Source organism: Falco peregrinus, chromosome 7, assembly GCF_023634155.1.
Source record: "Falco peregrinus isolate bFalPer1 chromosome 7, bFalPer1.pri, whole genome shotgun sequence".
Taxonomy (NCBI): Eukaryota; Metazoa; Chordata; class Aves; order Falconiformes; family Falconidae; genus Falco; species Falco peregrinus.
The window spans coordinates 43,640,531-43,657,019 of record NC_073727.1 but is presented as its reverse complement, the minus strand read 5'-3'; the positions used below and the strand labels follow the sequence as shown (position 1 = coordinate 43,657,019).

General features: G+C 41.7%; 1 long non-coding RNA gene across 1 annotated transcript; it reads left to right on the top strand.

The window, feature by feature from the left end:
• Window positions 1–4,583: 4,583 nt before the first annotated feature.
• On the top strand, window positions 4,584–12,909 carry LOC129784952 (uncharacterized). Its single transcript, XR_008748269.1, has 3 exons — window positions 4,584–4,721; window positions 5,208–5,409; window positions 9,186–12,909. It is a non-coding gene; the product is annotated as an uncharacterized LOC129784952 (long non-coding RNA).
• Window positions 12,910–16,489: the final 3,580 nt, after the last annotated feature.

The following is a 16,489-nucleotide window of genomic DNA, read 5'->3' as shown; positions in this document are numbered from 1 at the left end:
GCTGGGGAAATTAACGTTGCACATTTGATACACTTAGAAATGCCATTAGCTGGAAACTCATCTAATCCTACTACAGATTGGGAGCATGGAGACAGTGTGAGTTAGGAGCAAACAAGGCATTCAACAAGGTGGGTGAGTAACTCCAGTTGCCACTGGATTTTGTGTGATGCACAGACATTGAGGCAGTCTGGCCATGAGCCCCAGTTTTGCAGTATGATTTCTGTGAGTGGAACAAACTGCATAACTGGAGCACTCACTGTTTAAAAAGAAATAATTGGAGGGATCATTAATTGCTCTCAGGTTTACCTGGCAATGGTGTTCTTTTCTCCAGTCCTCTGATATGTTTCATAGCAGATGCAGACCTAAACAACAACCCCTTACAAAAACAAGTTTAAGAATAAAGAAGCTGTCCCCACTTCTATTTTTTTTTCTTTCTTCCTTTTTCTTTTTCCTTTTTTCTTTTTTTTTTTCTTTTTTTTTTCTTTTTTTACTTTTTTTTTCTTTTTTTCTTTTTTAACTGGAAGTCCTTCTTGGGAAAAGCTATTTCATAGCTGTCTGCTGTCCTGAAGGAGAGTTTATAACTGATCTCAGGAGATGTGTGGGACCTAATTTATCAATGGATCAGGAAAAACTGTACCCAAACAATACAACAGTAATCCTCCATCTGAGGAAACATTTTCAAGATAAAGAAAAATCCTTTCACTCATTTTAAAAACAGCCCAGTGATGGAGGGAACACTGCAGATATAGAGCTTAAAATGAATACCTCAGATCTAATTGCTGGTGTATGAGGAAGGATACTGACTTTCTTTAGTGACTGCATGCACATGGGATGATTTTTTGGTAGTATTTTGTGTAGGGAGTTTGGGCCAAGGTAGATCTCTCTCATTTTCTTTGTAGGTCACCTGTTTGTATTTTTTCTTTGGAGCAGCTCCTCTCACCTTCTGTCTTTCCAGCCTTCTCCCTTTCCTCTGCAGCACAATTAGTCGTGTGTCAGAGCAGTCAACAGGCTGAGCTGCGGTGATTTTTTTCTGAGCCTCTCTGTTCTCTCTTTTTCTGACATTCCTAGCATGAATAGGTGCGCTAAGATAATTACGCTAATCCATCTAGCAAAACACCCAACTTATACATTTGAAGCTAATTAGATAAACTTCAAAATGGGTCATTTTTCAGCCCCTCAGCCTCCCCCTGCTTATGAGCATTACCCCTGAGGGGACTCTTTCTCAATCAGGTAGACATTTCTGGGAATGAGATCTAATGAATCCCTTTACCTCCTGAACTGAAAATCTCTTTTCATTGAGACTTAAGCAACTGAGGACAAATTCAGGCATGGTAGGAGTAGGAGCTCTCCCAAGGCAACAGTACCGCTTCTTTCTGCCTAGATTGGGTTTGACCCAATCTACTGACAGAAGGCAGAAAGATTTCTGTGAGCAAAAGTGCTGTGGGATCCTTTCTTCTCTGGTAAAGAAAGGCAAAGTAAGACTACAGCAGTCAGTTCCCCTTACTGACATTAGTGCTACATGCAGATAAGATCTTTCAAATGAATAGTAAAAAGCCTTGCCAGAAATGGGTCTATTCTCCAGATCCTGGCACTGGATTCGATTTTGCTAGTAGCAGGGCCTTTTTTTCCCCCAGATTTGTCAAAATGTTTCAGCCTGAGGCTGTCACATTAATGCTTTGTGTTCTTTCAATGGGAAATTATATTCTATGTTTTTTTAAATTTTGAAAAATTATTTAAAAATATATATTATTTTTCTTTTTCCATTAATGGGGGTTGACTACAGTATTTTTGTTGATTTCCAGCTGGAATCACATTCCCATAAGCCCTTGTGCCAGGTACTCAGTAAGAAACAATTCTGATCTCCACAGAACATGCTGTTTAACTGAGAGAGACCAGCAAAAGGCAGCAGGGGAAAGAGAAGCACTGAGTTGCAGCAGGTTGAACAAAATGAAACAGCATCTCGGAGACAAATCTAGGATTCAGTCAAAACATAATTCAGTCAAGCTTCTCCTTTTACATCAGCAACATTACAACAGAGATGAATACCCCTGTAGACTTTCAGGTTTTTGACAAAGAAAGGAGTGCCTCAGTACACTGCATTTTTGGGCATCAGTGGGAAAAAAAAATGACAAAACAGGCACAAATGTGGAGCATTACTCATACTAAAAATTACTGGTGAAGTACACAGTCATGAACCTGTGCTACTCCGTATTTCCCAGCTTCTGTGGCCTCTGCCAACTTAAAAGACAATGAAATTGCCCTCTAAAAATGTTTTTGTATGCCAATGTGGTGCATATTTCCAAAGCACATAGTGTGAGTCTAATCAGGAAGAGTCTCACTTTATTAGTTAAGATGGGATATGTGACATATCTGGGCTCAACAACCCTCAACTAGAGGAGATTTTCTTTTTTTTTCTTCCAGACCTTCCCACATCTTCCATGCAGAAGAGAGGAGATGCTGCCCCTGGATGGCACTATGCCAAGCTCGGACATGCAGCCCTGCAACACTGAGCTGTAAGGCCAGCCTTGGTACTGCTGCTGGGACCACACGGGAAGAGATCTGCCACAAAGTTGGGTGTGTGAGGCAAAAAAATCATTGAACCAGTAAAACTGACACAAGCCTTTTGTTTTCTTTCACTCCAGAAGAAAAGAGAAACATGCACCGGCTGTGTGAGACCCACTAAGGCTCAGTTGTTCTTGTGAACACAGACGAGCTTCCTGTACTGCTTCCCCGTCTCTTTTCCTGTTCTGTCGCTGTAATTTTAGAGGTGGAAGCAGATGAAAAAGGTTTTTCTATTGTAACACAACGTCTTTTCTTCTATTGCCTGCCACAAGTGTAATGCCTTGTTATTTTCTGTTCCTTTTGCTTCCAGAATGAGCTCTGATGGAGCTCCCTAATGATAACAAACCATCACTGCGGTAATATTGATACCTGTTGTAATCACTGGCATTCTGGCTTTTCAATTTTCACTATTTGCCTTGGATCAAGTAGCTCTGTGCTAATGCAACAGAAGGTCACCAGATGAAGGGGCTGATAACAGAGAGGGACTGTTCTACTTAACATGCATGGAGGATTATGCTTTTCAGTCGTCCTCGAGCTAATCTTTCAAGTTGTCCTTTTTTGACTTTCTCAGTTTAATCAGTTTAATCTCATCTTCCCTCTTTTCTGATTACAAGGATTTTCTGTAGAAACCTTGCCTCCACAATAAGGACCACGTGGCAATTTATTCTTATATTGATTTCAACATCTCTTTTCCGCTACCAGGGCTCTGATGCAAGGGGGGGAGGGGGGGAGCCAGCGGGGAAGCAGAGGGTCCCTCTAGTGCCTCCTGCCTAGCAAATCCTCGCACTTTTGTTATCTGGGAATCTGAATACGGCTTTAATAGACTTGAAGTCAGAAATGGCAGCCAGATTGGAAATACTCAACTGTGATTAAAAGTTAGTGGAGACAGTAAGAGCGATAAATCATAATCACAAGATGAGCTATATCTGGGGCACCAGTAATCAAACTGTTCAGGGCATATTTTCCAAGGGGCTGTTTCATGGTTGCCGTCACAACTCCCAACCCAAGAGAACACAGCAGTTCTTACCCCACAGGTCAGAAAACCAGATGCAAGGCCCAAGGAACTGAGCAGAGTGGCCAGTCTGCACAGGCAGGTTTGTGCATGCATTTGCACAGGCATTTGTGCATGCAGGTTTGACTGCACAGGTAAACTTCTTCTGTGTTTTTATATATCTCTCCAGGACAGGAGGAATTCCCGCAGTTATTGATTTTTCCAGGTAAGAGAGATGAAGAATGCTTAGCACTGGGTTGACATTTTACCTATTTATGTCTGCAATATATAGCAACAAAAGAGAAAAGAAAGCAAGAGGCAATATGCTTTTCCAGTGTACACACTACCTAACCCTTGTGTCAGGATCAGGATCAGGCAGCTATAGGGAATAGCCACGCAGGGATCCACGCAGCCCCAATCCACGAATAAGATGACCCTGTCAAAAACCAACAGGTCCAAGAGAGGATTACCACCTTGCTGTTGCACCAAATACGTAATAGAGGGACTGTTCCAACTTTCCACCCATGTGGTTTCTTCTGCTTTAGACACCACCTCTTCATCACAGTCTCTTGTTCCAGGCATCTGAAATGTTTATCTGTAATCTTACACACACACACACCCCAAGACATACACTCATCTTGACCTGTGAGTAACACAACAGCAGCGAGATGGGATCTGATGGAATGGGCTGGTGTATCTGTTCGGTCCTGTAAGCCTGCTCTATTTTTCCTACAAGTAATGAAGGATTTTGCTTTCTCTTCAGGGTTCCTGGTGATAATGATATACCATAGCCAGCGGAGGTGAACATCTGTTTTAAGAACTGTGAACTTAAAGAGACCATTTGTCTATCTGATCTTCCTTTCTTGTTTTCCAGTGCGCCCTATCCATTTCTCTGTTAATTAAATAGATGTGAAATCACTAAACCACTGGGTCGAAGAAACAATTAAACAACAACTGAAATAAAAAAGTGGGAGGGAGGAGGCTCTTCTCCTATTTTCCTGTCAGCTGATTCTGCTTGGTAGAAAATGCCCTACTTGTTGATCTTGCACTTTCTTTTCCTTTCACAGAAAGAAGACTTGGATTCATGAGGGTGTATCCACCTAATGACAATACGGTGAAGTTAACCCAAGAGAACAATGCATACCATTAATCTGCTCATGCTTAATTGGTAAGTACAATATGGGGCTGGCATTTCAAAAACAGACTGTAAATGTACTTGAATTGGTTGCTATTTAATTGATGCAACTGGCACATGCATGCACATATGTTAAAAAAGAGAGTGAGCGGCAGCAACTAGAAGTTATTATGAGTCACCTTCTCCTTTTTAATATTACCTGTAGCTGCTACAGGCAAAAAATAATAAGCATGAAGCTACTGTCATTGACCTCTGCATGTGCTGTCTGAGGGGAAAAGATCTTTTCTTGCCTGCCTTGCCCAGTGCCCTGCAGCAGCTTGGAGATGGGAAGCCTGGGAGCTGTGAGATATGGCAGAGTGGGGATTCACCAATGCAGCTCCCCCAGCTTACTTTTCTGCCTCCTTTGCACATGTGTGTGGGCAATCACACACTCCCCTGGGAGCTCAGCAGGGAAAGGGGGAAACCCCTGACTCAGTCAGTGCCCCCCCCTGCATCCCACCTCTACTCTCTGCCACACAGGAGGAAGAACTGCAGGCACAGCAGGGCAGTCCTGGGACCCAAGGGTTTCCCAGGAATGGAAGAAGGGAGCAAGGCTGGAAAGCGTGAAGACTGATGAGAGGAGACGGGCTACTATTGCAAAGGACAGAAGTAGAATCACAAGGAGGCTCTGGTCCCTAAAGACGAGTGCATGGACCAAAGTTGCTCTCCAGAGCAGCAGAGGGTAAGCAATATACTTGTGTTTCACCAGCTGTATTCACCTTTAAACAGTACTGGAGGATGTGGGATGGCTTTGCAGGAAGTCGAAAATCACCCTTAAGTAAAGCAGAGCTCACCTTCCCCTACAGGCATGAGAAAATGGAAGACTGCTAGAATCCAAGTTCTCTGGCAACCCAATATTCATATGGCTAGAATATCACCTCTATGAAACTACCTACAAAACCACAAACTTCGCTGTGAAGTCCCACACCATTAAGAAGACTATCACAGAACCAAAGTGAAAACAAGCTAAGCTTTTTTCTTGTGTCCTACCTCATTCTCACCACTGCCACCACCACTACATATCATCTGCACACAAGAATGTTAACTTGAACTTTACAGAAACCTCTTCACCAAGTTTTCCCCTGTAAATATGACAGATTAGTTCTTGAGTGCTCTGACTGAATTACTTTTTTCCCCCCAACACTATCTACTGTGTGGAGGCTGCAGCCATAATCTGTGAAAGGAATAGTACTTGTTGTAGTTCTTATAAATAATCTTATCACATTCATATAGCAGAAATTTGCCCAGCTGAGAAACAGAGTTCATGAGACTAAATTATTGCAAAATAGTATCCCCCTGAAAAAGGGTTTCATCAGTGTGAAAAGAATAGAAATAAGGAAAGGGAAAATGACAGCCCTACAGTTCCCTGTGTCTGCACTTTCCTGTTGGATGTGAGAAGGGTGTTAGCAATCTTCATTCTTCTGCCTCCATAACACAGCTGGTCTGTCCCTTATCTGGAAAAGACCAGAAGATATCCCAATGTGTCTTGCACTGTAAATACAAAAGCAGTGTTTTGCACCTGGAGCCTTGATGGGAGAATGGAGGTGGTAGGGACACAGGCATGCACCTTGTGTGCAGCAGGGATATCACAGATGTGTAGATGGTAGTTTGGAAGGGAAACAGGAGGAGAGAACGAGGTGCGGCCGTCATAGCACAAACAACCCATTTCTATTGTTCCCAGACCACTACTATCACATCCTCAATTGCCTGGCAGACAGCCTCTGTTCAGATGAACATAGAGTTGGACCTACAAATTTTTCTGGTCATGTCTTTGTCTTTTCAAGTGAGATCTCCCCCTCTACTGAGCTGAAAGGATCAGGATAAGGTGTCTGTAAGGCTACAGCAGCTGGAACCCAGAAGACCCGGACAGGAGAAGGCAGTGCCCAGCAGCAACGAGTGAGAGGAGAGCAGAGGGCTTTGTGCAGAAAGCAGTTTTGGAAGCAAGGAAGCAGGGAGCTTTTAAATTGCTGAGCACAAACTAGTTCTTTCCAGAAAACTGGATTACAAATAATCCTGTCTGTAAAATTACTAGAAAAAAAAATAAATAAAACAGCTGACCTCAGTTCGTCTCTCCCTTTTGAGGAGAAAAAGAGCCTGGAACAGTTCTAAGACATGCATTTCTATTCACAAAAGGTCCTGATGTAACATCTGCACCAGTGTCCAATCTGGATTTTCAAGTTAAATCAGCTTTGTGGGCTCGTTTGTGCACTCACAGTATTGGCAAGTGAAGGCAATATCATGTAACACAAAGACATACACTTTTCCCTAGTTGCCCTAATTGTATTCTGCTATTAAATGATCATCATGCAAATGCTGAAAGGGGAAGAACTTGCATGGTAATGGAAATCCTCTCTGTTCCTGTAATCTATTTATTGAGGCTTTTCCAATTATTTTTATAATAAAAAAAAAAGTAAGAAATATGAGTACAAAGGAACTACAGAGAAAAGGCATTTGTGATTGGATTAGTGAATCCAGAACAAAATCATCAATAGATGTCTTTATTATTGAAATAGAGTAGCAATTTTGGCTGAATGATTAGCCAAAGTTTCAAAGCCTTGCAGAGTTGTTTCTATTAGCATAAGAAATCAGCAGCATAAGTCAATTGTACTCTTGGCATAATCTTAAAATAATCTTGTTTACTTACCCCCCCACAAAAAAGGGAGGAAAAATTTCACCCAAGGCCCATTTTCCTGAATGCAATAAAAGCGAAAGCATCAGCAAAGACTCTTATTCTCCTTCAGGAATTCCCAGAGCTGCCACCCTAGAGAGCTCGACATCCAAGCCCTGCTGGCTACTGCTCCCTCTCCACAGCACACGCCAACTCTTCTTGCAAGCCTCTCTCACTGGCAGGCTTCAGCCAAGAACCCTTGTGTTTGCAGCAATGAATTGCTCACACCATTGCCCAAGCTCTAATACACCATAGCTCTTCATGACGCTGGCCCTCCACCAGGAGAGACCCAGTAATTCCCAAGGAAGTCCGAAGGACAGCACAGGCTTGCCGACGTCTGCAGTCTGGGGAAGTAGGGAGAACCAGAGACCACTCAGCAAGCCAGCATCAGTAGTTTTTAGCTCAAGAAGGATACAAAAGCTGCCTACAGCAGAGATGATTTACTGCAGGCTTTGCCTGGATATAGTCAAGTCCTTTCCTCCTGGACAGAAAGGTGTCAATGTTTGCTTATTCCATAGAAAGCCACCCATGGCACCAGAGCCAAGCACTTCCCCTAGGAGCCGGGGATCTCTCTGTGTTCACAGTGGATCTGCTAAATTTTACATTAAAATCTCAGTCAGGTGGTGCTGCCCCTGTGTTCTCTCAAGGATCCTTTTCTTCATGTCTTGCATTGCTTCAGTGACATCTCCCAGTGGATGTTTGCTTAATCTTTTATTTCTAATAACATGGATAAGGCATAAGATTTATACAGGCTCTGTCTCTTAACTTGCCTCCTTCGCATGTATTTATTTTTTAATCTTTTTCCTGAAGTAAGATCGCCATATAAAATTTCTTCTGCTGAAGCACAGCAATTGGGTGTAACCTTTTACTCTGATTTGTCATTTCATTCCCATATTAACTGTGTTGTGAAGACCTGTCAATTCCCTTTATTGAACATCTTTAGAATCTGTGCTTGGTTAATGACTGAGGCAACTAAAACTCTGGTGCATGCCTTGGTTCTTTCTCAGCTTGAATATTTAAATGGGTTTCTTGCTGGTCTTAGTGCATTTATTCTATCTAAATTGCAATCTGTGCAGTCATTTGCCTGGCCTGATTTATTTTTTTTCTCATGCTTCACACTCTCCTCATGAAACTACGTTACTTGGGTCACTCCTGTTGTATTATTCTTATTTTGCATATTCTGTTTAAGATTTTGACATAGGCTTTATTTTATTTAAACCACTTTGGTTTAGGGTCTGGGGAGGATGCTATTGTATGAGGACGGGGTGGGGGGCTAACACCATGAGACCTTTGTCTCCTGAAGGTTTGTGTGTCACTTCTCATGCTGTCCAGACAGTTACCCAAAGATTTCACCTAAGAACAGAAGTTGGAGGGCTAAGCCATTGCGCATGATTTGTCCCTTGCAACATGATGTAACCTGACATAGTCCATGGAAGTGCAGCTTAACATTCCAAACATGCCCAGAGATAACAGTCATTTTGCAGCAGGTGCTACCAAGTGTCTGATGAAAGCTGCAGAATACGTGCTGGGAAATCCTGTTCCTGGTACAAATGTAGTGCATCGTTATTTCTGGCTTCTCTCTTCTAACAAAGGCATTCTTTCTGATAGATGTATTAAACCATATCTCCCCATTACAACAGCAGTACTTTTCCATCACCTTTAATTATGTCAGATGCAGCATGCAGCTCAAGCTCACCTCCATTTACCTGATGCATTACTGTCGTTTTGAAGGGCAGATGTTCTTACATCCCATGCTTCAACAAGCTCAGCTCTTTTCTATTGCTTTACAGAGACGTGGCTCCAACGAGAGGTACCGCTTGTGTGTGACACACCGACTGGATCTGTACTCTACACCACCACGCGCACAGATGCTTCCCTTAAACTACTGCAGTTTGTCACCATTCTGCTCCAACACATCCACTGTACATTGGTTTTACAGCTCTACTCGGGATTGCTATTGCAATATTCTGGAGTATTTATCTGTTTTTTTGTAAGGGAAATGCTCATCATGTACTGCTATCTGGAGACCAGCAATTCCAGTTCATAAGCTTTCAAACTTGTTTTCATTCTGTAATGGAGTGAAAAGCCCATCTTTTGAGAGGCTTCACAGGCCATATTTTGCAAAATTCTTGACTTGCAGAATAAAGAAACACCCAGACTTTGGCTTAGAAAACTTGAGATTTTTATACCCTTGAGAGGCAAAGGGTCTTGGCCCTCAAAAGTGCTCTTCTTCACACCTTCCTTCAAATGGGCAGCCCTCAGCAAAGCTTTTATGGGAAAAGGAAAAAGTACATTTGATGAAAATCCAAACAAGATCCAGCCAGCTTTCCTCATGCTCTTTACGCTTAATCTTCAGACCCCAGCCCTTCACAATGCCCTTCAAAATATGTTTATGGGACGATGTGTTTTCAGCCTCCTGGTTTGCTCTCCACCACAAGCAACTGGTCAAGTGGGCAATAGTAGAAGGCACAGAAGTGTCATAAATCTTTACGAGACCTGATAAAACTTTTAAGGCAGCTCCTACCTCCCCAGCCCAGCAGAAGGTGTGATGCAGGATGCATAGTTGCTCTGGTAATGTCACACCATCCCTCCTGCGTCTGTAGCAGCAAGGTGTCAGCTCAGCACACCTCAGTGACTTCACCATCCTCAGATGCAGAGAGGGAGACGGCAATATTATCTCCAGTAATTCTCACCTCTCCCGGAGCAAGGGCCCTCTGTGTGCACATGCAACTTGAAGGCTGGCCTTTCACTTCTTCCTATAAGAGCAAAGGAAATATTTTTTTTTCAGACCTCTAAAGAAAGTTTACACCTTTATTTCTGAAACACCAAGGAAGGAAGGCTTTAAATAATACATTTCCAAAGTGCTTTTGTGCAGGTGTCAGGGATGGATGAACTCATTTGAACTACAGAGCAGTTGGAAAAGTGGTATTCAAACAGCACACCTGAAGTCAGCTGTGAAACTGCTCTGCTGCTACAAAAAAGCCACTGAAGAGCATGAGAGGTGCCTCAGGGAGGGAATCGCCACCACTGACAGCTCCCAATCATGGAAGCTCCAGTATCCAGTGAGGGACACAACTCCTGGCAGAGGGAGAAGGGCAACAGCTACCTTATCCTCTCCCCTTCTTGAAAACAAAGAAGAAAACAGTGGTTTGTTTAAAAGAAACAAGACTACAGTATCCCTTTGACCAGTCACTGGCAAGCAATTCATGAGTTATAGGTAATGTATTTTGATGAATTCAGGGAGGAAGTGATTAGGGCAATATGCTGAGAAAAGTAGTCAGTTTTGCAACACAATTGTTATATTTATATTTTCAGTAATGACCTGAAGAAGACTACCCACAACATTTTTGGTTTTTACCTATGGCAAACAAAAACTACAGTGTTTCTGAGTCTAAGCACAGACTGAGAAGAAAGATGAGAGATTAGTGGAGATAGTGTTACACCTTGCTTATAGATGGGAAACTAGAAGACCTTCTTACATGACCATATGGAAGGAAACCAGATCCCTCACAATACATGCTCCCAGGCTAGAACCTAAAGCTTATGTTTTCATAAGTCCTTGGGACTTCATAGCCTGTTCAGGCATCAGAGAAGACAATTAAATGAGCAAACATCCTTTCTCATTGTTCTCAGTAGGAACTCTTGGATTTAACCATTCTGAAACGATACCCTTAATATGCTGATTTCAGAGCATTTACACCCTGCGGGAGTTTTGTCCTCTGACTGTGTCAACTCTAACTATAGTGGATGGGAAACTGAATGAGTTGTAATTGGTTTTATCAACTACACAGCAGAAACAGACGGATGAAAAAAATCACAGATGATCTTCATCAGAAAATGTCATGCTCTACAGCATTCTGGGACTATGTGGACTTCTCTGGGACCATATATGTCTTTTCCAGACCCACAGGGCAATACAAGTATAATGTGCTCAAACATTTGAGGCTGATCTTGTGTATTAAAAAAAATGAACAGGAAAAAACTCAAATTTCCTTTCAGAATCTCACTGAATATACCAGAGAGTCTGCAGCCTGAGCATAACAATGCAACAAAATCAACCAGATCTGTCTCCTCCTCCCTGAAAGCTAATGTTGCTATGCTGAACGTTATCACCACAGAGGAAAAAACCATCTGACATTACTCTGGAGTGAGGTTTCTCTATGATTTTCAGAAAAAAATCCCACTCTACATAATCAAATGCCTTTCTGTTGAGGCTGAGGTTATTAATACTCTGTTGAGGTTTGCATTTTGCTTTGATTAAAACAATTAAATTAACTTCCTTGTAACAGAAGATGTAAAATACCTCCCCAGCTTCAAAATCCACCTCACCTTTGCAGTATTGCAGATGGTATTTTATCAGGTATTCTGCCAAAAAAAACCTGAGGTCTTGGTCTTGGGATTCTTTAAATATGTAAGTAACCTGAGAGATATGAAACACTAACAAAGTCCAGCTTCATACTGCTAGTAGTTGCCTTTGCTGCTGGCCAGCGTACACTTTTCTTAGATGAATACCACCATTTGTTTATGGATGAAATATCTTTAAAACAGCAATGTTTAAGTGAGTTACTAGAAATAACAGAGCTAATTTTTAGTGATGTGATGTTAAGGCAGAAAAATTGTCCTTTAGTATCTGAACAGCGCTCAGAAGATGTTTACTGGCAAATCTGGAGATAAAATAATGGGACTTTCTGGGGTTTGTTTCTTGTTTGCTACACTCTCTATCTTAAATGTTATTTAGAATTAAAAATTCTGTATCTTTCATGTTTTCTTAAAATCCAAACAAGATATAGTCCTTAGATGAGGCCTTTATGACTATTGCTGCCATTTGGGAAGCAGTAGTTCCCCACTTTTATGTTTTGATGATTTTGGGGGGGAACAATTTTCTCTTAATCCTGCTACAATTTCTATCCACTGACTTTGTCTCAGCTAATAATAACCAACAACTTGGCATAGCTTTGCAGTTAAAATTTTTGAGTGTCTTCTTCTCATAATATGCTTTTTAAATCAGTCCCTTCCCACTTTCAGTCTGACTATCTGAAAATGATCTTCTGAAGATCAAAAGGACGATTAAAAACCTGGGAATTTCACCATACTTACCACAGATTTATCAACACAATTTTAACATGGAAAAGTTCATTTTTCACTATTGTTTTGTGGCAGCTTTTTATAAGGAGTGTGAGGAATAATCAGAACTGTGAACCTGTGTGTTTTAACAAATCAGTGGATTTAAATTCTAACAGGCATTGACCAGACTCCATCCCAAGAAGATTTTTCCTTATTTAAAATTATATTTAGAAAGAGTTAAAAATATTCCAACAATCAAAAGCAGGCAAGAAAAAGAGCCTAAACATCTTATACAGTAGCTACAAGCACAAATAAAATAATGGTTTAGCAGAGATTTGGGTAATGCCAAACTCCAGTTATGTGACCACAAAGCAAGAGCAGGTCTCAGGTCTCTTCTGTATCCAAAGCAAAGGTTTATCTGTAACTGAAATATATTCTAAAGTGGAAGGACTAGACATTACCATGAGTTTTTACTCCCTTTCAATGGGAAAGAGGACTAAAATATGCATGTGTGTGCATGTGGAAAGTGCACAGTTTCTTGCTTTTTCCACCTGAGAAAAAGCTGGAAAGGCAAGTCTTCTTCGTCTTCTCTTCTTTCCTTGGGGGAAATCACTGGCCAGCCGTGAGAACCAGGTGGAAGCCACTCTTGCTTAATGTGGTGGAGATCAGGACTGGTTCACTGGCTTTGTCCCTGTGAGAACAGAATCAGCAATGAGCATTTGAAAGCTGTCAGTACTGGGGAAGGCCTACAGAAACATTTCACAGGTGCATTTTCAGGGCCAAGGAATGAAATTGGTTTTAATAAAGCCAAGCAAAAAAGGCTTTTAATAGGACTTTAGTGATGCATAAGACTTCAGTAGTCCTCTGCCCAAGGGTGTCTTTCTTTCTATATGTAGTACCCTGTCACCAGGCTAGGTTTTAATTACGCGAGCCATGGGCAAAACTAAATCTGCTTTCTAATATCATTTTGATGTGGTATTCCCTGTATCTCTAGAAAATTAAGGTCCCCGCTATGCTTATCCTCTCTTGAGCATTAAACGGCAAGTGTCATTGCCAAAGACAAGATGTATGCTCTGTATTGGTAGTGGGGGAAAAGCTGAGTACCCCTCATTTCAGCAAATGATTTAAACCCCCTACACAACTCAGTAACTCTCAGAGATAAAACTTCCCACTTGTGTTGTGACAATTAAAAGGCATTAACCCCAGGACATGCAAGACACTGGTTGCCAAAATACCTTCCTATTAATTAGCACAGCACTCAGTTCAGATTTCCACTTCTTTTCTGGAGTGTAAAATCTGCAATACCACAGCACGGGATGAATTTCCTGCTGCAGCTGCAGCACTCAAATCTGTCATGAACTCTCTGCCTCCCAGTTCAGAGTCGTACCACCACAACTCTCTGAAATGACCAGATATAATTGGGTTCAGTGGAGTTCAAAGCTATGCTCCAGCTTCCTTGTATCAAAGTCCATTGATTCAGTGGCAGTTGAAGCACATTGAAATGCTGGGAGAGTGGGAGGAAAGTTATGAGCAGAGCACATTCAAGGCTGTCCTGTTAGATGCCAGGATGCAGGCATCTAACAACTGGCTTTTGGTTGAGCTTTCAAGAACTCAGGTGTGCTCCCCTGGAGAAGACTATATCTCCTCCTCTAACTGCTGCAAAACATATCTCACTTTTGCTAATGTACTTTGCCTGTTTCATGGCAAAGAATTTGAGACTCATTTACATATTTTTTTTAAAATGTCAGGATATTCTCCTGAGATTGTTCATTCATTCTATTTATTTTCTTGGACATGATTTAGCAAACCATCCCTGAAGAATTTGCAGCTATTAACTTTGTCAAATAGTAGCTCGAGTGAGAGTTAAAGGCAAATGGTCTAAAAGAAAGTAATGGGCCAAAGCACCTCCAGGGTATTCATCTGCCCCAGAACTCATTTCAATAATTCTTTCCCACAAAGACCCAGGGGGGAGGGAAGGAAAGAAAAAGGAAGTTCTGTTGTTGTTGGGATGAGACCATAAAGTGCAAATACAGATAAGCATATCAGGATTAGGGTTCTTTTGTCTAGATAGTCAAGATACACAAATCTTCACCCTTGTTCCTGGTTGATCCTTATGCATTGTCCATTCCTACCTGACATTCACTCCTGTAAGTTCCAGGCCAGCAATAACAACTGCCCAGATGCACTGTCGTGGGATGGCCATTTGGCTCATATTGCTCTCAATGGCAGCTCAAAGCTTGTGGATACCTGGGCTGATGTTCACTAGCAACCTTATTCTGGGGAGAAGATCTGCTTGCTGCCACTAGTAAAACTAAGGAAGTTGTTAAGTGGCAGTGTAGCTAAACTGTCCCAGTTTCAGCTGGTATAGAGTTAACTTTCTTCTTAGTAGCTAGTACAGTGCTGTGTTTTGGCTCTGATGTGAGAACAATGTTGATAGCACACTGATGTTTTCACTTGTTGCTGGGTGATGTTTATTCTAAATCAAGGACTTTTCAGTTCCTTGGGCCCTGCCAGCCAGAGGGCTGGAGGGGCACGGGAAACTGGGAGGGGACATAGCCAGGACAGCTGACCCCAACTAGCCAAAATGATATTCCATACCATATGACGTCATGCTGAGTATATAAACTGGGGGAAGAAGTAAGGGGGGGACATCTGGCATTATGGCATTTGTCTTCCCAAGTAACCGTTACGAGTGATGGAGCCCGGCTGTCCTGGGGATGGCCGAACACCTGCCTGCCCAGGGGAAGTGGTGAATGAATTCCTTGCTTTGCTTTGCTTGCGTGCACGGCTTTTGCTTTACCCATTAAATTGTTCTAATCTCAACCCTTGAGTTTTACATTCCTTTCTGATCTTCCTCCCCATCCCTCTGGGTGGGGGGAGGTGAGGGAGAAGCAGCACTTGGTTGCCGGCCAGGGTTAAACCACAACACTAACTTAACTTGTATTGTCTTTAGAGAAGGATATGAAGAATATACTATATCATATTGGTCATCCTGCAAGCTGTAATTGCAAATTAATTTCTGATAACAGAACATGATGAAGGGTCTAAGTGCCCAGAAGTCCATCTGGTTTTCTCCACATACACCAGCTGTACACAACTGAGAATGCATGTCCATTAGTTCTGTGCACACAGCTCCAAACAGTACAATTTCATACAAAATATTGCTTCTTTCCACAAACCCTGCCTCATCAGTGACTGTGCCCTTTCTTAAAAATGCCTTTTAGACATACACAGATAAAGAATGTAACTTAGTTGTTGCTGCATATAACTCACTGTTTTTCTGCAGATGTTTCATGTGTCTGTTCCCAACACTAGCAGGGGTTTGAATATTTTAGCATTAAAAAAAAGGAAAGAAAAAGGAGCCCTTCCAATCAAAATAGCTTCCCAGTACACTGCAAGTTAAAGCAAAGTCAATTTGGTATTTTTTTAAATGTCACATTTATGTTATTTTCTATTCTGCAAAGTCACAGTGAAGAGCCAAAAGCACTGAGCAGCAGTATCCACCCAGCACCTGGAGACTTCATACAAACTATAGATCCACATATGCAAAGTATTTTATCCAGTCTTTTATGATATTACTTCTGGTTCTTGAGTTAGTCTGCATGTCTTCATCCAGGGTTCACTGCTGTATGTTAAATTGCTGGGTATGGACCTCTATTCTTTTTCATTCAGAAATGTTTGGGTTTTCAGTATCTGACAAGAATGAAGACACCTGTTTTGTCACTTTCAGCTGAACTTGAGAGAGTTTCATGTGGTTTTATGTGAGTCAGAAGTATCTTTTCTAGTTATATGTCTCCTCCAGGATGCTTATAAGTCTCCCTAAAGAAACCTCTTTCTATCTGACATTCAACAAGGAACACAGAGCTAAACCCCACTGAAATTGGATGAAGAACCTTCATTAATACCTATTAGTTTTGAATCAGGTCACCTACTAAGTGTTGTTAGGATTTCACCACGTCCATTTTACAGATGGCCCATTTTTATAGTTTTTTCTGCAGTAAACTATTTTTTAAAAAAAAATGTTCTCAGT